Source organism: Lytechinus variegatus, chromosome 8 (genome assembly GCF_018143015.1).
Source record: "Lytechinus variegatus isolate NC3 chromosome 8, Lvar_3.0, whole genome shotgun sequence".
Classification (NCBI taxonomy): domain Eukaryota; kingdom Metazoa; phylum Echinodermata; class Echinoidea; order Temnopleuroida; family Toxopneustidae; genus Lytechinus; species Lytechinus variegatus.
In genome coordinates, this window is record NC_054747.1 from 9,570,488 (window position 1) to 9,589,754 (window position 19,267).

At 34.1% G+C, this 19,267-nt stretch overlaps 1 protein-coding gene across 1 annotated transcript in view; it reads left to right on the plus strand.

Annotated features, from left to right (window-relative positions):
• The first annotated feature begins 60 nt into the window (after positions 1–60).
• The window catches only part of LOC121419945 (zinc finger protein Xfin-like), a 35,749-nt gene continuing 16,542 nt past the window's right edge, over positions 61–19,267 (plus strand). Inside the window, exon 1 of the mRNA XM_041614435.1 lies at positions 61–227. The gene's annotated coding sequence lies outside the window, so the exon portion shown is untranslated. The remainder of the gene's footprint in view (positions 228–19,267) is intronic.

Here is a 19,267-nt window from a genome sequence, read left to right on the forward strand (position 1 = left end):
ACTCGATCTTGCGCCCTCTTGGAATTGGCTTAATTGTCTTTGTGCTAGCTAGCTGTGGCTTTGTGCGGCGCCGCCCGAAGCTAGCTCGAGGAGTAGAATTTTTTCAAATTTCGAAGAATTCTACGCTGAGCCAAGGCTAATTTTAGCCAGAATTATCAAAAATTCAACAAGGTCAAGTGATTAAAAGGATAAACCAGTGGTTGCAGCTGTTAATACAGGTTTTAAAGGTATGTCATTCAATAACTGTCGGGTATAAACGGTGAGAGGCTGAGTGTGAGTGACGTCCACGAGTGCATGTAACCCAGCCCCAGGAGTTCCCGCCCGTGAATTGAAGCGAGCGGCCTAGCGGGAGAGCTGAGCTCGCTTGGCCGGGTTACGTTATATGCATGTAAATATAGACTTATGCAGAGTCAGAGACATGCCAATGGGCACTCATTCAATGAAAAAGGTTTCGATATAACCAGAGATGCCAAACATGCCAAGTTCAAAGACCAGCTATGCTTGAGATTTTCTGTGAATCTGAGTGAGATCACAGACATTGTGTATGATGGGGTATCCAAACTTCGCGCACTTTTTGAAATTATTCATTAGGCTCAATTTTTTTCACAAAATATTCATAATTTATACAAAACCAATTAAAAAAATAGTTACCACATTGACGGCAAGATCGTACACTATAAAATCATGGACGAAAATGTAAAGTATGTAGGTCAAGGGGTTTCGCCGTTATCGCGATCTAAAAATTCTATTCCGATCGGCGAATGCGGGCTGTGCTGGAAAACCGTTCGGAAAATGTGTGACCTAACTTCGCGCACCAAAGCTTTTGTGGAGATATAAACAAAAACTCAAGCTCAAAAAGTGAAATATTTATATCAGATTGATGGCAAAATGCTATAGAATCGGTTAGTACCAAATTTAACTCACATTTTTGATGATTTCTGCTTGCAAAATGGTGATATCGTGATGCTTGTTGATTTCTTCAAAACGGGCGCTAGCGGTGACAAATTTGCCGATCTTTTGCCAATATTTTCATGAATATTGAACTCATCCTAAAGAAACTTTCACCAAAGGGTAATTTCAGGTCGCTTTTCACGTTGGTGATGTCAGATTTTAAGGATATTAGCTAGTTTTTTAGATAATGACCGTCCGCGAAGTATGGACACGCGCGAAGTTTGGACTCACTGCCATACAATATGGGGATAGGCTGTAATTGCGTGAGACAGAGATTTGAGGGGATGAACAAGAGTCCAAAATGCTTGAGTCTCACGCATAATGCGTGAGACTTGGTAGCTCTGTTTAAACTTGTTCGGCATTATTGATACATTTTTAAATATATGTCAAGTCTCAAGTCTCACGCATTATGCGTGAGACTCAAGCATTTTGGACTCTTGTTCATCCCCTCAAATCTCTGTCTCACACAACTATTATTCACAGCCTATCCCCATACACATTATATACCCAGTTGTTGTGTGTCCGGACAGGTTGTGTGTACGGACGATCAATTTTAGAAAGTCTTTTGGAAAAATTTACAAGCGAAGTTTCATCAATTTTTAGTAGAAAATGTTAGGAAATATTTAGAACAAAATATAAGAGGGTCAATCCATGTCAAATCAACCAATGCTTGTCACCTGACCCTCTTCGATTTTCTTTAAACTCGCACCAAATGTTGCACCAAATGTCTGACGGAAAAATCTGAAATATTTTGCCTCAAGGTCAAATGGTTGCTAAGATACGGCCTCCCATAGCAACCAATGCGCACTCAAAGAAATTATTTTAAATAAAATTGCCTATTTTTGATTGACTACTGCAGCAAAGTTTGATTGATTACAGTCTTCATTTTAAGTAAATTTGAAGAACTTTTTGGTCTAAACATGCAGAGTATACTGTAGCGCGGACCTGTCAACCGGATTTCGCACACGAGGTCACCGAAAATGGCGTTAAGCATCCGTGTCAATGATTTCAGAAGCATGTTTGGAGGCTCATAAATCCAAAACTAAATTAGCTTAGAACCAAATATTATGCACATTTATGGACTTTCATATACTCAACAAAATTACAAAAAAACTGACCCAAGAGTGTGTGTCGTTTTCCTGTAGGGCGCCCTCAAAGTTGGATTTTTTTCAAAAGATGCCAAGTTCAAGGTCACGGATCACCTCCCGTCCCATCGAGGAGGGGGACCAATTTCTGTGTTTTGATAGACATTTACCCATATTTTCAAGTGTTAGTTGAGAAATTTTGCTACCGGAATGTTTAGGGCCATAGGGGCTGATTTGCGCATTCCAAAATGGTCATAAACACCCTAAATATGACATTAATGACACATACATACTTTTCAACACTTCAAATTGTGATAACTCAAAGATGAAATGCCAAAAAACATTGATATCTTCTGTGATGATAGTCTGTAATTGGTATTAAAAGGATATATCTTCAGAAATAGTTTTTATTGTTGGTAATGACCTTGAAAACACACCTAAAATTAAATAAAAACAGTAAATTGGCTTATTTTCCAGCATCATAATGGCATTCAAATGGTGTTTACATTGACTTTCAAATTTTGTATCATTTCAATACAAAGGGTGAGCTTAAGCCAAAACTTGGAAGACATGTTCAACTTTTGTTCTACTCTAAGCAAAATAAAATATTTGAACGCAAAACTATATTATTTGACCTTGAAATTATTCCAAATATAGCTTATTATTGCTTCATACATGTAAGTAGCATATTCAAATCACGCGTGTACATTTCACTTTGCAACACATTTCAAAATGGATTTTCTCAAATAGAGAATACCTGATCAGGCTGATATTTGCAGTATTGGTAGTCTGTAATGAGTTCTTGGAGGATCTACAATTTAAGTACCTATTCTCTCATGACAATGACCTTGAAAATACAGCTGAAAATCATGAAAATCAATAAATCATACAATTTCCATTAGTAATCAAGTGTTTTTACCCACTTTTCATTGTGTGTTATTCCATCTTAGATTGTGAGCTCATGCTGATAATTGCAAATCATGTTCCACTTTTGGTCTACTTTAAGCTACATAAAATATTTGAACTCAAAACCTTATCATTCGACCTTGAAATTGTTCCAAATATAGCTATTTGTGCTTCATAAGTAGCATATTCAAATCACACGTGTACTTTGCAACACATTTCAAAATGGATTTTCTCAAAGAGAGAATACCTGATCAGGCTGATATTTGCAGTATTAGTAGTCTGTAATGAGTTCTTGGAGGATCTACAGATCAAGGAACTATTCTTTCATGACAATGACCTTGAAAATACAGCTGAAAATCATGAAAAATCAATAAATCAGACTGAACTCAAAACCATATCATTTGACCTTGAAATCATTCCAAATATAGCTATTTGTTGCTTCATAAGTAGCATTCAAATCGTGCATGTACATTGTACTTAGCAACACATTTCAATACTTGGAAATAATTTCAAGGTCAAAATGATATGGTTTTGAGTTCAGTCTGATTTATTGATTTTCATGATTTTCAGCTGTATTTTCAAGGTCATTGTCATGAAAGAATAGTTCCTTGATCTGTAGATACTCCAAGAACTCATTACAGACTACTAATACTGCAAATATCAGCCTGATCAGGTATTCTCTCTTTGAGAAAATCCATTTTGAAATGTGTTGCAAAGTGCAATGTACACGCGCGATTTGAATATGCTACTTATGAAGCAATAATTAGCTATATTTGGAATAATTTCAAGGTCAAATGATATAGCTTTGAGTTCAAATATTTCATGTAGCTTAAAGTAGACCAAAAGTGGAACATGATTTGCAATTATCAGCATGAGCTCACAATCTAAGATGGAATAACACACAATGAAAAGTGGGTAAAAACACTTGATTACTAATGAAAATTGTATGATTTATTGATTTTCATGATTTTCAGCTGTATTTTCAAGGTCATTGTCATGAGAGAATAGGTACTTAAATTGTAGATCCTCCAAGAACTCATTACAGACTACCAATACTGCAAATATCAGCCTGATCAGGTATTCTCTCTATGAGAAAATCCATTTTGAAATGTGTTGCAAAGTGCAATGTACACGCGCGATTTGAATATGATACTTATGAAGCAATAATTAGCTATATTTGGAATAATTTCAAGGTCAAATGATATAACTTTGAGTTCAAATATTTCATGTTGCTTAAAGTAGAACAAAAGTTGAACATGTCTTCCAAGTTTTGGCTTAAGCTCACCCTTTGTATTGAAAAGACACCCATTTGAAAGTCAATGTAAACACCATTTGAATGCCATATGATTCTGGAAAATTAGCCAATTTACTGTTTTTATTGAATTTTAGGTGTGTTTTCAAGGTCATTACCAACAATAAAAACTATTTCTGAAGATATATCCTTTTAATACCAATTACAGACTATCATCACAGAAGATATCAATGTTTTTTGGCATTTCATCTTTGAGTTATCACAATTTGAAAAGTGTTGAAAAGCATGTATGTGTCATTAACGTCAAATTTAGGGTGTTTACGACCATTTTGGAATGCGCAAATCAGCCCCTAAACATTCCGGTAGCAAAATTTCTCAAGTAACACTTGAAAATATGGGTAAATGTCTATCAAAACACAGAAATTGGTCCCCCTCCTGGAGGGGATCCAACTTTGAGGGCGCCCTACAGGAAAACGACACACACTCTTGGGTCAATTTTTTGTAATTCTGTTGAGTATATGAAAGTCCATAAATGTGCATAATATTTGGTTCTAAGCTAATTTAGTTTTGGATTTATGAGCCTCCAAACATGCTTCTGAAATCATTGACACGGATGCTTAACGCCATTTTCGGTGACCTCGTGTGCGAAATCCGGTTGACAGGTCCGCGCTACAGTATACTCTGCATGTTTAGACCAAAAAGTTCTTCCAATTTACTTAAAATGAAGACTGTAATCAATTAAACTTTGCTGCAGTAGTCAATCAAAAATAGGCAATTTTATTGAAAATAATTTCTTTGAGTGCGCATTGGTTGCTATGGGAGGCCGTATCTTAGCAACCATTTGACCTTGAGGCAAAATATTTCAGATTTTTCCGTCAGACACTTGGGGCAACATTTGGTGCGAGTTTAAAGAAAATCAAAGAGGGTCGGGTGACATATTGTCTGAAAATTGGTTGATTTGATGTGGATTGACCCAAGATGATTCCTTCCACTGAATTCACATTTTTGGTGTAATCCTAAGACAAAAAAAAGAATGCTTCAAAAATATAAAGTGTCCGGAAACCCGACCCTAGCCTGGGTCGTTATGGGGAGTGAAAGTCATATACTGTACGTATGGTCACTCCCCACTAACGCCTGGATTTGCTTTACATGCCTTTCCGTAGCGGACAGGATTACCCGTGTTGAACCTAGACCTAAATCACCAATTTTAGTTTTAGTTTTTCGCCCAAAGTCATGTACATGGGCAAGTTTTATGTTTACTCCCATTTTGTTAATTATTTTTTACTTTTCATTCACTAATAATGATACAAATTGAAAGAAGTTAAGAGCAAGAGCGTTCACTTACCCTGTCTGTTTACTCCGCCATTTTTATTGCTTTTGTTATTGATACCTAGATACACGCGGTAACACGCGTGCACAGCTGCAACTTAGATTTTAAAAATACTTGCATTTGTCAATAAAAATCACGATTCGTAATATATTTGTTTCGGTTGATAAATATAAAGTAATTTATATGATATTTATCGATTAAAACAAATATTTTGCAATTCCTGATATCTATCGGCAGATGCAAGTATTTTTTTAATCCAAGTTGGCACTGCCAACTTGGATTAAAAAAATACTTTGGGCGAAAAGTACAGCAAATCCAGGCATTAGTGGGGAGTGACCATATGTACAGTATATGACTTTCACTCTCCATAATGCCCCAGGCTACCCGACCCCCCATCCTACACAATGTCTGTGATCTTACTCAGATTCACAGAAAATCTCACGCATAGCTGGTCTTTGAACTTGGCATCTCTGCAAATTTCCAGGGCCAGCACTGCAGCAGTAGAGGTGCACGGCCAGCGCCAATATGGGAGACTCTCCCATATTATTGGACTCTTTTTTGGAGACTTGCAAGAGAAGTCAACTCAAAAGAAACAACACCAACAAAAGCATGATTTTTTCCACCCAAACTTTTGTCCCAATGACTGAGGTCAGAGCAAGGAGGTGATATCTCCTTGGTCAGAGGCCCATTTGTTTTGTGTGTGGATGACAACAAAAATCCTTATAAAAAGAAAAGTACTAAGTAGACGGTGAAAAGGCCTAGGGCGGGGTAATTTTTCATGAGGAATCTGCTTATCAATATCACATTTTTATTTGCCGCCAAGGTAATCCTTTTGCAGCAAATGTAAACAAAGAAAATAGGTCTCCCAAACTGGAGACTGTCTCTGAAATTGGATACCCAGACACAGTCCCAAATTCTTTATAAAAGTCTCTGATATTGGAGATGATAGGCCGGGCCTAACTCTCTCATGGGAGACAGTCTCCAATATTGGCTGTGCGCCTCTACTGGCCAGGTCCAGGGGGGTCATTTTTTAATCTGATAATATCAGGTTAAAATATGACCCCCCTGGTAGGTGTTTCATAAAGCTGTTCTTAAGTTAAGAGTGACTTTAAGAATGACTGGTGATCCCTTCTTTTGTGGTAAATGTTATATTCATTGGCGATAATTTAGCGTGTAAGAAAGGATCACCAGTCATTCTTAAAGTCACTCTTAACTTACGAACAGCTTTATGAAATAGCCACCTGGTCCTGAGCGTGATCGGTTCATCACGGACGGACATTTGATAGATTTTGAAAGTTTTGAAGGCTTGTAACAAATGTGACTCGGCATACCGAAATGAGAGACAAGTCGGAATTTTTCAAATCCAACTTTTTTAGTGATTATTATTCCCCGTTTCTTTACCTTTAATTTGATATATCACTCGACCCTTAGGAGTAAATATTAGTGGAGATATTAGCTTTAGAATGGAGGAAGAATTTGGCTCTTGAAAATAAAAATCAAGAGAAAAACGCCTTCGAAGTTTGACTTCCGTTTTGACCCTGCTCCATGAAAAAAATATATTTTGCCACCGCCGAGCTAACCGAAAGGCCCTAGTAACCGCGTGCCAAAAAAGGCGAAACGATTAACCAATGAGGAGGCTGCATTGAGAACAATAGTCAACTTGTTAGTCACGCGCGACTGCAAGACGAAACAACGTTCCACGTCAATCAATTATCGTCTACGTACACATCATTGGTTAAACCGGGGTTTTATAATAATCTTCGTGAAAGAAAAAAAGAATGCCATGATCTCCCTTATTAATTAAATAAAAGGCGGGGTTAAAAAGTTGGACCTAAAACCATGGAGGAGGGATTGTGCCATCGGCTTGTTTGAATGTCGATGGCGTTTACTCTTACCCGGACTCGTGACATGTAGTCTATCAAGCGTGTCATTATGACCTGAACTTTAACCGCGTGTTCTAAAAAAAATATCCCTTGTAAAATGGTAAGATGGGCCTTCAAAATAATTCGTACCTCACCTTTACTTATGTGCTCATGTTTTATTAATATTTAAGTTAGATTGAGACAGTGTGAGTAAAAACGCGAATAATTTGTTCAATAAATGGGTTCAATATCGTACCCATCATGGGGGGGGGGGTATACAGCATTGAAATGATTCAAAATTAGAACAAAATACAGAAAGGTATAATGAAAAAAAGGTTAAAGTGATTCTAAAAGTGATGCAGAGAAAAAAAACCTTGACATAAACGTCTTAATTCGATAAACGATAAACCGAAATATGAAGAGGATAAAACAAAGATAAGAACAAGAAGAAAAAGGGCGTGGAGGAAAAGACGATGGATGTGGCAAGGAAGAATAAAGAACGGCTGTGATATAAAAAAAAATAGAAGATCGAACGGGGAGAAGAAGGATATAGAACAAAAAATAAGAGGGGAAAAGAAGAGGAATAAGACGTTCGGATGAGCAAGAAAGAGAAAGAAGGAAAGGGGGAAGAAATGAGGTAAAGAGGAAGAAAATAGAAATGGAGGGGGAGGAATAAGATCGTGGGGATGAGCAGGTGAGAGGGAGAACGAAAACAAAAATAATATAAATTATTAAGGAGGAACGAAGATAAAAGGAAGAGGAATGAGGCGGTGGGTGAGGGAGGGAGAAAAGACGGAAGGAAAGAAGAAAGAAAAACCGGCAAAAAGAGAGAAGAACGAGAAACAGAATTATGTGAATAGAAACGAAAAAGAAGAAAAGGTGAAAATAGGGGGAAAGGTGGAGGGTGAAGAAAGGGCAGAGAGAAGAAAAAAAAGAGGAGAAAATAATCGACATAGAAAAAAAAGAGATCGAAAGGGGAAAAGAACGGAAAACAGAAGAGGAATTAACGAATAAGATTAAAGAAGAGAAAGGGGTTGAGGAAGAATAAGGGGGGGGGAGATTTAGAAAGAAGAGACTGACTGATCTGAAAGAAAATTGCGAACGAAAAGGGGGAGCAGTAGAAAGGAAAAAATAAAACACAAGAAAGACGAAAGAAGAAGGTAAGAGAATAACAGAGAGGGAAAGAGAGAATAGATCTGGGCAAAGTCGAATGGGACAACGTGACAATGACTTTTAGGAAATGATAATTTCAATAGGTGTATTTTAAATGACTAATATTTTCAATCAATATCGTAAGACCCGTATACCATTATCCAAAAATTAAAAATGCAGGCCTACTGCATGGTCCCATATTGTCGAAGTCAGAGGCGGATCCAGGATTTACCAAAAAAGGATTTTTTTTTTTGGTACTTCGTACCCGCCAAAAAACTGACAAGCAAAAAAAAAAGAATAGAAGTCTTCGATTTCAAAAAGGGGTACATCCCGGGGTACATCTCGGCTTCAATGGCATTTTTACATTACAAATTTTGTTTTTTTTCTTCTCGGGGGGGGGGGGGGGGCGTGCCATCCCCTGGATCCGTGCCTCAGTTGTCGAAGTTCTGACATTTATTTCTTTCTCTATCGTTCATTCAAACATGATAAAAAAATTGAAGGCAAAAATAGTTGGAAATAAAGCCCACAAAGCTTTCATGATGAACTTTTTTTCTTTTGTTAATGATATACTGCAGATCAATTAACCCACATTCGCGAACATACAACACTTTTATGTATTTTAAACCCTTTATTTTGAAATTAGAGTTTTCTCATCGAAACATCCCGATCACTTGCAAATAATAAAGAGAATCTTCAACATGTCCATGTTATGTTTTATGAAATTAATCCTCGCCAACAAACCGTGTTATATAAACACTTTGCGTTTACGCATGACCTTTTTCGCGAGACAAGCTAGCTATACACTCTAAATCAGGTTGGCCTATCAATCTATCGCTAACGCCCCCGCCTAGTACCAACTACCATTATTACAAAAAATAGCCCTTTAGAAGTTGAATCCCGTTTGTTAACTTTCAGAAGCCCCCTTTTCAATTTCAGAATACCTATTGAAAGCGATGCTTTTGATCTTTCTTTTGAGGCTCATTGAACCGATCGATCGAGCGGACGGTCGGCGGACGCCGCCAGCTGTACTTGAGTTTAAATGAATAGCCAATCAACAATGGCGTTACGTTGCTAGGGGCGGAGCTTAGTATGAAGCGAAATTCGATGAAATCGAGCGTGCCAAGTATCAAAAAATTTCGAACTGACCGAAAAAAAACACTCGCAGAAAAACTGTTTTTTTATCACTTTCCCGTCATCAAATTCACTCATTTTTTTCACACAGTAATTATGAAACATGGAAGAATCTAAAAATGAAAAAAAAAAAAATCTTCAAAATTTTGACTTTTTTATTAGTTTGTCGAATTTCTAGGAATTTTCATTTGCGACTTGTCTCTCATTTCGGTATGCCGAGTCACAAATTAGGAATAAGATGAACAAGGTTCCTTTGTGTTTTATAGTGAAGGGTAGGACAAAGTATGCTGAATGATGAAAAAAGTTTGTTGCCATGGTTACCTACAAGCATAGGTATCCACTAAATGTGCCATATCAAGGACGGACATGATAGAAATGTGGTTTTTAGAATTTTTGTACATTTTTATTGTTTCTGATCTAAACAGCTTTACATGGACCAACAATTGTTAATGCAACTAACACTGGGTTATGTTAGCTTCTACATGTATGTTCAGCATATTAAATTCTAAACCAATGTCAAACTTCTGAGAAAATTGCAAATAATTTCCATCACGGACGGACATCTTGGACGGACACAATCAAAATACAATGGAAGTACCCTGTGAGAAGTTCTTAATACTTTTTTGGGGGAACAAATGCTATTGTATTGGTGATTTGTACATATTTTAATATTATTAAACAGTATTAGTTGCACAATCAAGTTGCTACAACTTGATTTAAGATGTTGCAACTTGATTTCTATGCTAGACGCACAGTATAATCTAGACATACATGTATGATTGCTCTAAACACAGTTCTTGTCAAAATCGAATGTAAAGAATATTGTCTTAAATTAAAATTGTAGAATACTCGTAAGTTCCAAATCAACAGCTTGTTGATCAATGATCATGTTAAGTATTTTTATGATCATGATGATTTTTAGGCATTAATTTCCAATAGCAAAGGTGTTTTTTATCCAAAAACTAAATCGAAAAGATCAACAGGTCGTTGATCCTTATGCTGGTTTTGTTGGATCAACTCTTGTCAGGGGTTCTCTTTAAATCCATCTTTGCCCATATCAAAGTGGAAACACCCCATAATATCAACAGCCCTCATGTATTTAGGCCCTGACCGAATCCAAAATTGAAATACCAATCCAAAGTTTATTAAAACTTCTAAACACTACTGTGCAAGCTTTATTCATATTCACAGTACATGTATACCAGATAAGCGACTTGCTTAAAATTAGCTCCAAAATGGACTTCCAAAAAAAGGTATTCATGTAATTTTCACAATCCTTAAGACTGTGATGTCATGGTCTGTTATAAGCATTGTAAATCCGTAGGTTTGTGAATAGAAAAATTGATGATTTTTCTACTTATCAGATTATGCATTCTACTTTCTTCTTCTCCAATTTCTGCAAGCTTGAATTGATGAAATCTACAGCTTTGGACTTGTTCTTGCCCTATTTTATTTCCTGCTCTTTTGGCATATGCATGTACATGTACATGTAGCTTTCCAACTCTATCTGCATTCCAATAATGTTTAACAATTTTTCCTGACAGCAATATAGCCCCAATAACGGCCAAACAAAGATATCACAAAAAAATTGTGAAGAGTTGTAGGTTTATTCCATTTGAGTTCTGAATAATTCTCAGAGCCACTTTTCACTGCAGTTAGAAGCTAAAATTAAATTCATAATCTGCTCAGCAAAGTTTCTCATTCACATATAATCTTTCCACAGTATTTCACTCGTCCGTCCGTGATCATTTTGGATTGATTTATTATATGCATAAAATGTATGGATTTTAGCTATGTTCAAATAAAATGATTTACAGTGTCCAGTGAAATACTTCTACACACTTTTATTTCTCTTTCTATTCTGATAAAGATTAAAAAGCTGAATCCATAGACATTATGCTAATAAAAATGATCACGGACAGACGGAAATGTTAACTTCCACAAGGAAAGTTTACTTCCCATATTTTTTTCCTACTAATTAATGTTTGATGATAGACTGATGTTTAGAGTGCAATGCAAGACTATTAAAAAAAAATTGGAGTACCTTTGAAAACAATAAAACTAGAGTGAACTGAATTTGAGTGAATTAACTTTGTGCATCTGTGATGAAATTAATGTCCGTCCGTGATCATTTTTGATTGACTTTATGATATGGATAAAATGTATGGATTCCAGCTATGTTCAAATAAAATGATGTACAGTGTACAGTGTTTAGAGAGATACCTCTACACCTTTTTATTTTTTATTTCTATTTTGATAAAAAATAAAAAACTTTTCATCTTTTTTTCCATCACGGACTGAAATTTCTAATGGAAATGTTAACACCTACCAAAAAATTACTTCCCAATATTTTTTTGTACTATATTATGTTTGATAATAGAGTAATGTTTAGAGTGCAAGAACATCCAAACCAAATTAGAGTAACTTTAAAAACAAACTAGAGTGAATTTAATTTGAGTACAAATGTCCGTCCGTGATGAGAGGTAGCAGCACCCCCATAAAATAAAATGGACTTTTCCGGTACTTTCGGAATCATCAATCTTCATGAAACTAACTTTTTTTAAACCTGAGATATCAAAGATCATTTTAAAATCAAATTTGATAGAAGTACCTTAAAAAAATTCACCTCAATGCTAACCCTTAATCGATCATGCTCAAATGAGCTCTTACATAGAATTAGATGCCTCAGAAATTGAAGATATGTTTTGTCTCAGAAACTGAGGACATGTTCTGTCAAATAAGCTAATTCAGGGGACGGAGAAAGGTAATTAACCCCACATCATAGCATTTACATTGTAGCTATTATGGGCCTCGTTGCATAAAAATTTACATGTACCATTATGTCATTTTAATGTAATGGTAACTTGCATGGAATCCTTGGTTCTGATTAGCTGTTGATCAACGTTACCATGATAGTTACCTTACTGGCCGACCCCATAAACATAGGCCAGTTAGACATCACAAATGACAACCAGGTATTAAATTAAAAAAAAAGCCTCCAAATGAAGAAGATATGGCTAGATATGTGATGTACACTGTACGTATATGATATCTTCATGTGCAATTTACGTTGCTGGTTTCATCATGTACATCAGCTGACAAGCAATCAAATTCACAATCTAATTTGAAACCTTAGGAGCTTATTTCTATAGATTATGGGCAATTCCATGGAAAATGTTCACTTTAGAGAAAAAATTAAGTTTCAGATTTCACTTAAGCAGTCAAATTTTCTTAAAAAGTAATCTATAAAGTACATGTACCAATTTCCCATAGAATAATTGCAATATTGATAAAATTTTGTAGTTTTTTCCATCAAAAAATAGAATAGTAAATTGCAAAATGTAAAAAAATGTGGCTATTTCCTGTCTCTACTAAAAGCAAACAAGGTCCCAGAGGTATCTTTTAACTTTTGAATAGTTAATTAATGTTTAAATCAACAGAAAATCATTAAATTTTATGCCATTCGTCAATTTTAGAGAAATCTGTCTTCAGATTTGTATGATTTCTTTACCATTATCAGTGTCATGTCCGTTATGTTTTTCACTTAAAGTTTATATAGCTTACAGGAAATCTGTCTAAAGGTACTGCAGATTCAGATTCTATGTTAGAATTAAACCCCCTACAATGGGTAGCAATCATTTTCCCTTTAATACCATTTCTCATTTTCATAAAAATGGCGTAACGGACATGACAATTTGCGTAACAGACATGACGCCTTATACATGTCTATGACAAAAGGCAGCATTCACAAAAACAAAATATTAGGCTCAGTGTCACAGACTAAGGTCAGTCTCAATTGCTTGAGGATGTAATAACTCCTAGAATCTGCATGTCATTCAAGCCATTTTTAGAAGTTAGTGAATGATGAAAGTTCAGCTCTTGTTCTGGTATATTTTTCTGAGAATTAACGGTATGCCACATAATATTAGGAAAGATGCAGCTAGATCTGGCAACGTACATGTACTTAGATCACAATCTGCATCATTTGTGTTTGAACAATACAATTGATTGAAATCTTAGGTGTTTGCACTGACAGTTTGGAGCATGATAAAACTTCAACTTGTGAATTCATGAGATCATTGATGATGATCATTGATGATACATGTATGTATTGCTTCAAACTATCTGACTTTCAGTGATGGCACGGGCTCACATAAAAAAAAACAAGTTTGTATTCAGAATCAGATATATGTGTAACATGGTTTGTAGCTACATATGAATCCATGAACCTACAGTGGCACTTCTTCGCAATTTCACAAAGCAAAGGGGCTGTGGAAGGAATGTGGCGCGATCAATAAATTATGTCATCATAGTATTTTGGTCAGCCATAATCACGATTTGAATGATGTATCTTCTTCATTTGTACACAAGCAGCGCGGACAATGCAACAAAATTAGATACAGCCACATTTGTCAGCAAGTAAGATTGTAAGATTTACAACATCCAAGATTTGATGAAAGGATGATTATACTCAGGATGATATTTAATTCGAATGAAAAATAATTTCAGAAGCAATTTACAAACATTCCAATTGCCTTTCAACTCATACATAATCGATGATGAAAAGTTGGTTCCCAGGTACTGCTATTAAATTTTAAAATACTTTTTAATGTCATTTTTTAAATCTTAAAACTGACATTAATACTACTACATATTCTTTATCATAAAATACATTTCATAATATGTTCATCTTGGATTTATACAGGTCTGGTACATTTGTTTTCTTCTCACAAAAAACAGTGATTTAAATCACTTCCATTGAAAAATGTACAAATCATGGACAAAGTATTTGTTCAATGCAGTTTTAATTCTTCAAGTCAACTGAAAAACTTTGAATTAACTTTATATCAATAAAAGATCAACAAAGTCTTCATATCTACTTAAAACAAATTAAAATCAAATTAATAAAATCAGGTAATTCCTTAAAAACTACAGATGTATGTTGTCAATAGGTACTCATTTTTGTAAATTATGTCGAGTTTTTCTTCTGAAATTTTAAATTCTTTGTCAGTTATTATTATTAAATTTCTTTCTTAACATAAAGTTTTCACATAATCCAAAGACTTTTCAGAGAGCAGTTTGTAAAAAAAAATACATAATATATGAAAGTCAATGAGAAAAGGTTTGTTGGCAGTTTTCCAGTTTTGATCCTTCGCCTACACATAACTACTTCTGTCATGTAAAATAAAAAATGATACCTGCATGTAATCAACATATTTAACATGCCTCTTATTTCGTATTGTTACATTTATCATACATTTGATGTTTTAAATAACATAATTATAAAAATCACATTAATATAATGTAGTACAGTCATAATTTGACTGTTGAGAAAAGCTTTCTCTTATAAACCTTTTAAGTCACTGCAGCCCATTTTATGTTCAGTGCTACAAATAATGGAAGTTTTGTATCTGCATGTAATAATGGAAAGAGCTCTATAACAACAATTTGCAAAACTCAGAATAAACATTTAACACTGCATTTTAATGTTAAGATGCAGGTACATGTACTTCAGTTACAATCATTGGCAGTTGTAAGCTGTGTCTCATTTAAAATAAAATACTTCTTTTTGTAATACATATGTTGTAATTTAAGCAGTTTTGCAGTTTTTATCCTTTAAGTTAAAAGTAGGTAGATTTTTTTTCATACTTCATGGATCAAACAGATTTTTTGTAGAGAATATGGGAATAAAAATTGTAGATTAATGTAAAAAAATCACAGTAACAGAATGTAGTATAGTCACCCTTTGACTAAGCTATCTCCTGTATTGTTCTCCAAAACTGAGAGTTTTGCATGTATATCTGTAGCAAGAGAAGAGCTTTTTATCAAAAAGATCCTAAACATATACAGTTGTAGTCTCTCTTTGACTATTGTAAAGCTGTGACTAATTGAAAAAAAATCATTGATTTGAATTATTTCTCTTACAATATACATGAATACTAGTAATTGTCAAAGGGTTTGTTGGCAGTTTTGATAAGGGATTTTTTCTCTTGGATTTTTTAAATATTTGAATGAAAAATCCCATAGGGGAATTTTCTCTACTCACTGGGAATTCCCTATGGAATATTCCTTCATAGGCCTATGTATGATAGAATTAAGTTCAGATACATGTACATGATTCCTCAAATTTATTTTTGATTGTCCATTTTTACTGGATTTTAATTACAAAATATGTGGTTAAGAACAATATTAGGGGGTGAAATGTATAACATCAATATTGATGTCATTGTAAGAGTAAGGGGGGGGGGATAATTACCCTTTTTTTCGAAGGAACTTTTAAAAAATAAAAAAAATCTGATTTAAATCAGATACATGATTCCTCAAATTTATTTTTAATTGTCCATTTTTACTGGATTTTAATTACAAAATATGTGGTTAAGAACAATATTAGGGGGTGAAATGTATAACATCAATATTGATGTCATTGTAAGAGTAAGGGGGGGGGGGGGATAATTACCCTTTTTTCAAAGGAACTTTTAAAAAATAAAAAAAATCTGAAAAATAAAAAAAATCTGATTTAAATCAAATAAATCCGATTTTTTTTATTTTTTTTTAAAAATCAAAAAATCGCCAACCCTGACAAAAAATGAGATTTGGTCTTCTCAGTGTGCCGTAGTCATAAACATTGTATTCTACATGTGTATATAAAGATATCATGTAGGCTATACATGTAGCTATTAAATTAATGTTACCTGCTACATATTTTTCTTAAGAATGTTAGTAAAGGTACTTTGCTGTTACAAAATTACATTCATTATTCATATTTCTTTCATTTGAAACTAAGAAGTGCTAATGAAGTTCACTTCGTAAGGGTGTCATGTCCGTTACGCTAACTATATCAAATAGAAAGCCATGAATAAAAAATAATCTTTACTATCAACTTTTTCTCTTTTAATTAGTTGTAGAGGATGGTAGTAACTGGAAAATACTCTCTATCTGTTGTTAAATGGTGTTAAAGAAATTTTTCTAAATATTTTTTTGTTTTACATGTATAAATATTGTATGAAAAGCCCCCATCTTAATTTGCAAAATAATGGGAGATATTACAGATTACGAGTTATGATGTGTGTCTCTAACCTCTAGCCTTAACATGTAAACAATTAGACTTGTACCATATCTTGTAATATTCGCTTACAAAAAGTGGACAAAACTGTCATGTCCGTTACGCTTTGTCATGTGTGTCATGTCCGTTATGCTACATTATAAGCTATTGTAGAGTGTTGTGTGAATAGGGTTTTCAGTTGGAATAGTTACATGTATGTTACTTTAATAGATGTGTTCTGCATTATTCTTGATCATCCTCTCTTCTGTTAGTCATCAAAATTCCATCCTTTCTTCCATCACCTTCTTTATATTCCTTTCAACATACCAGATTCACTCTTCCATCCATTTCTTTTGTTCATGCTCATGTTCACTCATACTTCGATGTATATTTAGTCTTTTTATGAAAAAAAAAGTTTTCAAAGTTTTGGTCAAATTGATTATGACTTCGACAAATTGATGTAATTTGTTTTTCTCTGATCATAGAATTTGAAAGATACCCTTTTATGATGAAACAGTTATTTTAACATGTTGATTAATTGATTGTCACTTCTTTGATCAATACATGTATAAAATTTTCATTGCAGAATTTATATAAAAAAAATACATAGTATACATGTATATTTTTTTTAAACTTCAAACGTTATATTTTGAAGTCACCATGATTGATATGAAATATAAACTTGATATGTACTTTATTCAGATATCATAATATCATGAATATCATAGTTGAAAACATACATTTTTATGTTTTATATTTTTTTTCCTCATACATGAAGATTAATTTTAAAATGAGGACATTTTATTCGTAAGAAGAGATATTGTTTGTAGAGTTGTGTAAACAGGGTTTCCAGTTGGAATAGTTATGTTACTTTTTTTGTGTTCTGCATTATTCTTGATCATCCTCTCTTCTGTTAGTCATCAAAATTCCATTCTTTCCTCCATCACCTTATTTACATTCCTTTCAACATACCAGATTCACTCTTCCATCCATTTCTTTTGTTCATGCTCACGTTCACTCATACTTCACTCTTGCTATTAGTTCTTATTCTCTGATTGGTTCTCTCCCTCTGACTTATACCCCTTTCATAAACCCAATTACTCTGAATTAGGCGGCTAATAGCAGCATAATTTGGTCGTAAAATTGGAGGACAAGAGTTATCCGCATTACTCTGATGCTGCTATTATCCGCATAATACATGTAGTGGCATCGGGATAAGATTTTGAGTTTATGAACGCATTTCCAAATAATGCGGATAAGAGCATGATCGGTTAAGGGTTCGCATTGAGGTGAAATTTTTTTTAAGGTACTTATATCAAATTTGCTTTTAAAATCTTTGATATCTCAGGTTTCAATAAACTAAGTTTCATGAAGATTGATGATTCCGAAAGTACCGGAATAGTCCATTTTATTCATGGGGGTGCTGCTACCTCTCATCACGGACGGACATTTCTACTCAAATTAAATTCACTCTAGTTTTATTGTTTTTAAAGTAACTCTAATTTGGTTTGGATGTTCTTGCACTCTGAACATTACTCTATTATCAGACATAATATAGTAGAAAAAAAATATTGGGAAGTAATTTTTTTTGGTAGCTGTTAACATTTCCATTCTGAAATTTCCGTCTGTGATGGAAAAAAAGATGAAAAGTTTTTTTATTCTTTATCAGAGTAGAAATAAAAAATAAAAAGGTTTAGAGGTATCTCTCTAAACACTGTACATCATTTTATTTGAACATAGCTGAAATCTATACATTTTATCCATATCATAAACTCAATAAAAAATGATCACGGACGGACATTAATTTCATCACGGACGGACAAAGTTCATTCACTCAAATTCATTTCACTCTAGTTTCGTTGTTTTCAAAGTAACTCCAATTTTTTTTAATGGTCTTGCACTCTGAACATTACTCTATCATCAAACATAAATTAGTAGGAAAAATATATGGGAAGTAAACTTTTTTGTAGATGTTAACATTTTTGTCCGTCCGAGATGAAATTAATGTCCGTCCGTGATCATTTTTATTAGGATAATGTCTATGGATTCAGCTTTTTATTCTTTATCAGAATAGAAACAGAAATAAAAGTGTGTAGAAGTATTTCACTGGACACTGTACATCATTTTATTTGAACATAGCTAAAATCCATACATTTTATGCATATAATAAATCAATCAAAAATGATCACGGACGGACGGACATTAATTTCATCACGGACGGACGAGTGAAATACTTGTGGAAAGATTCATATATGCAAATGAGAAACTTTGCTGAGCAGATTATGAATTTAATTTTAGCTTCTAATTGCAGTGAAAAATGGCTCTGAGAATTATTCAGAACTCAAATGGAATAAACCTACAACTCTTCACAATTTTTTGTGATATCTTTGTTTGGCCGTTATTGGGGCTATATTGTTGTCAGGAAAAAATGTTAAACATTATTGGAATGCAGATAGAGTTGAAAAGCTACATGTACATGTGTATGCCAAAAAAGCGGGAAACAAAGTATGGCAAGAACAATTTCAAAGCTCTAGATTTCATAAATTCAAGCTTGCA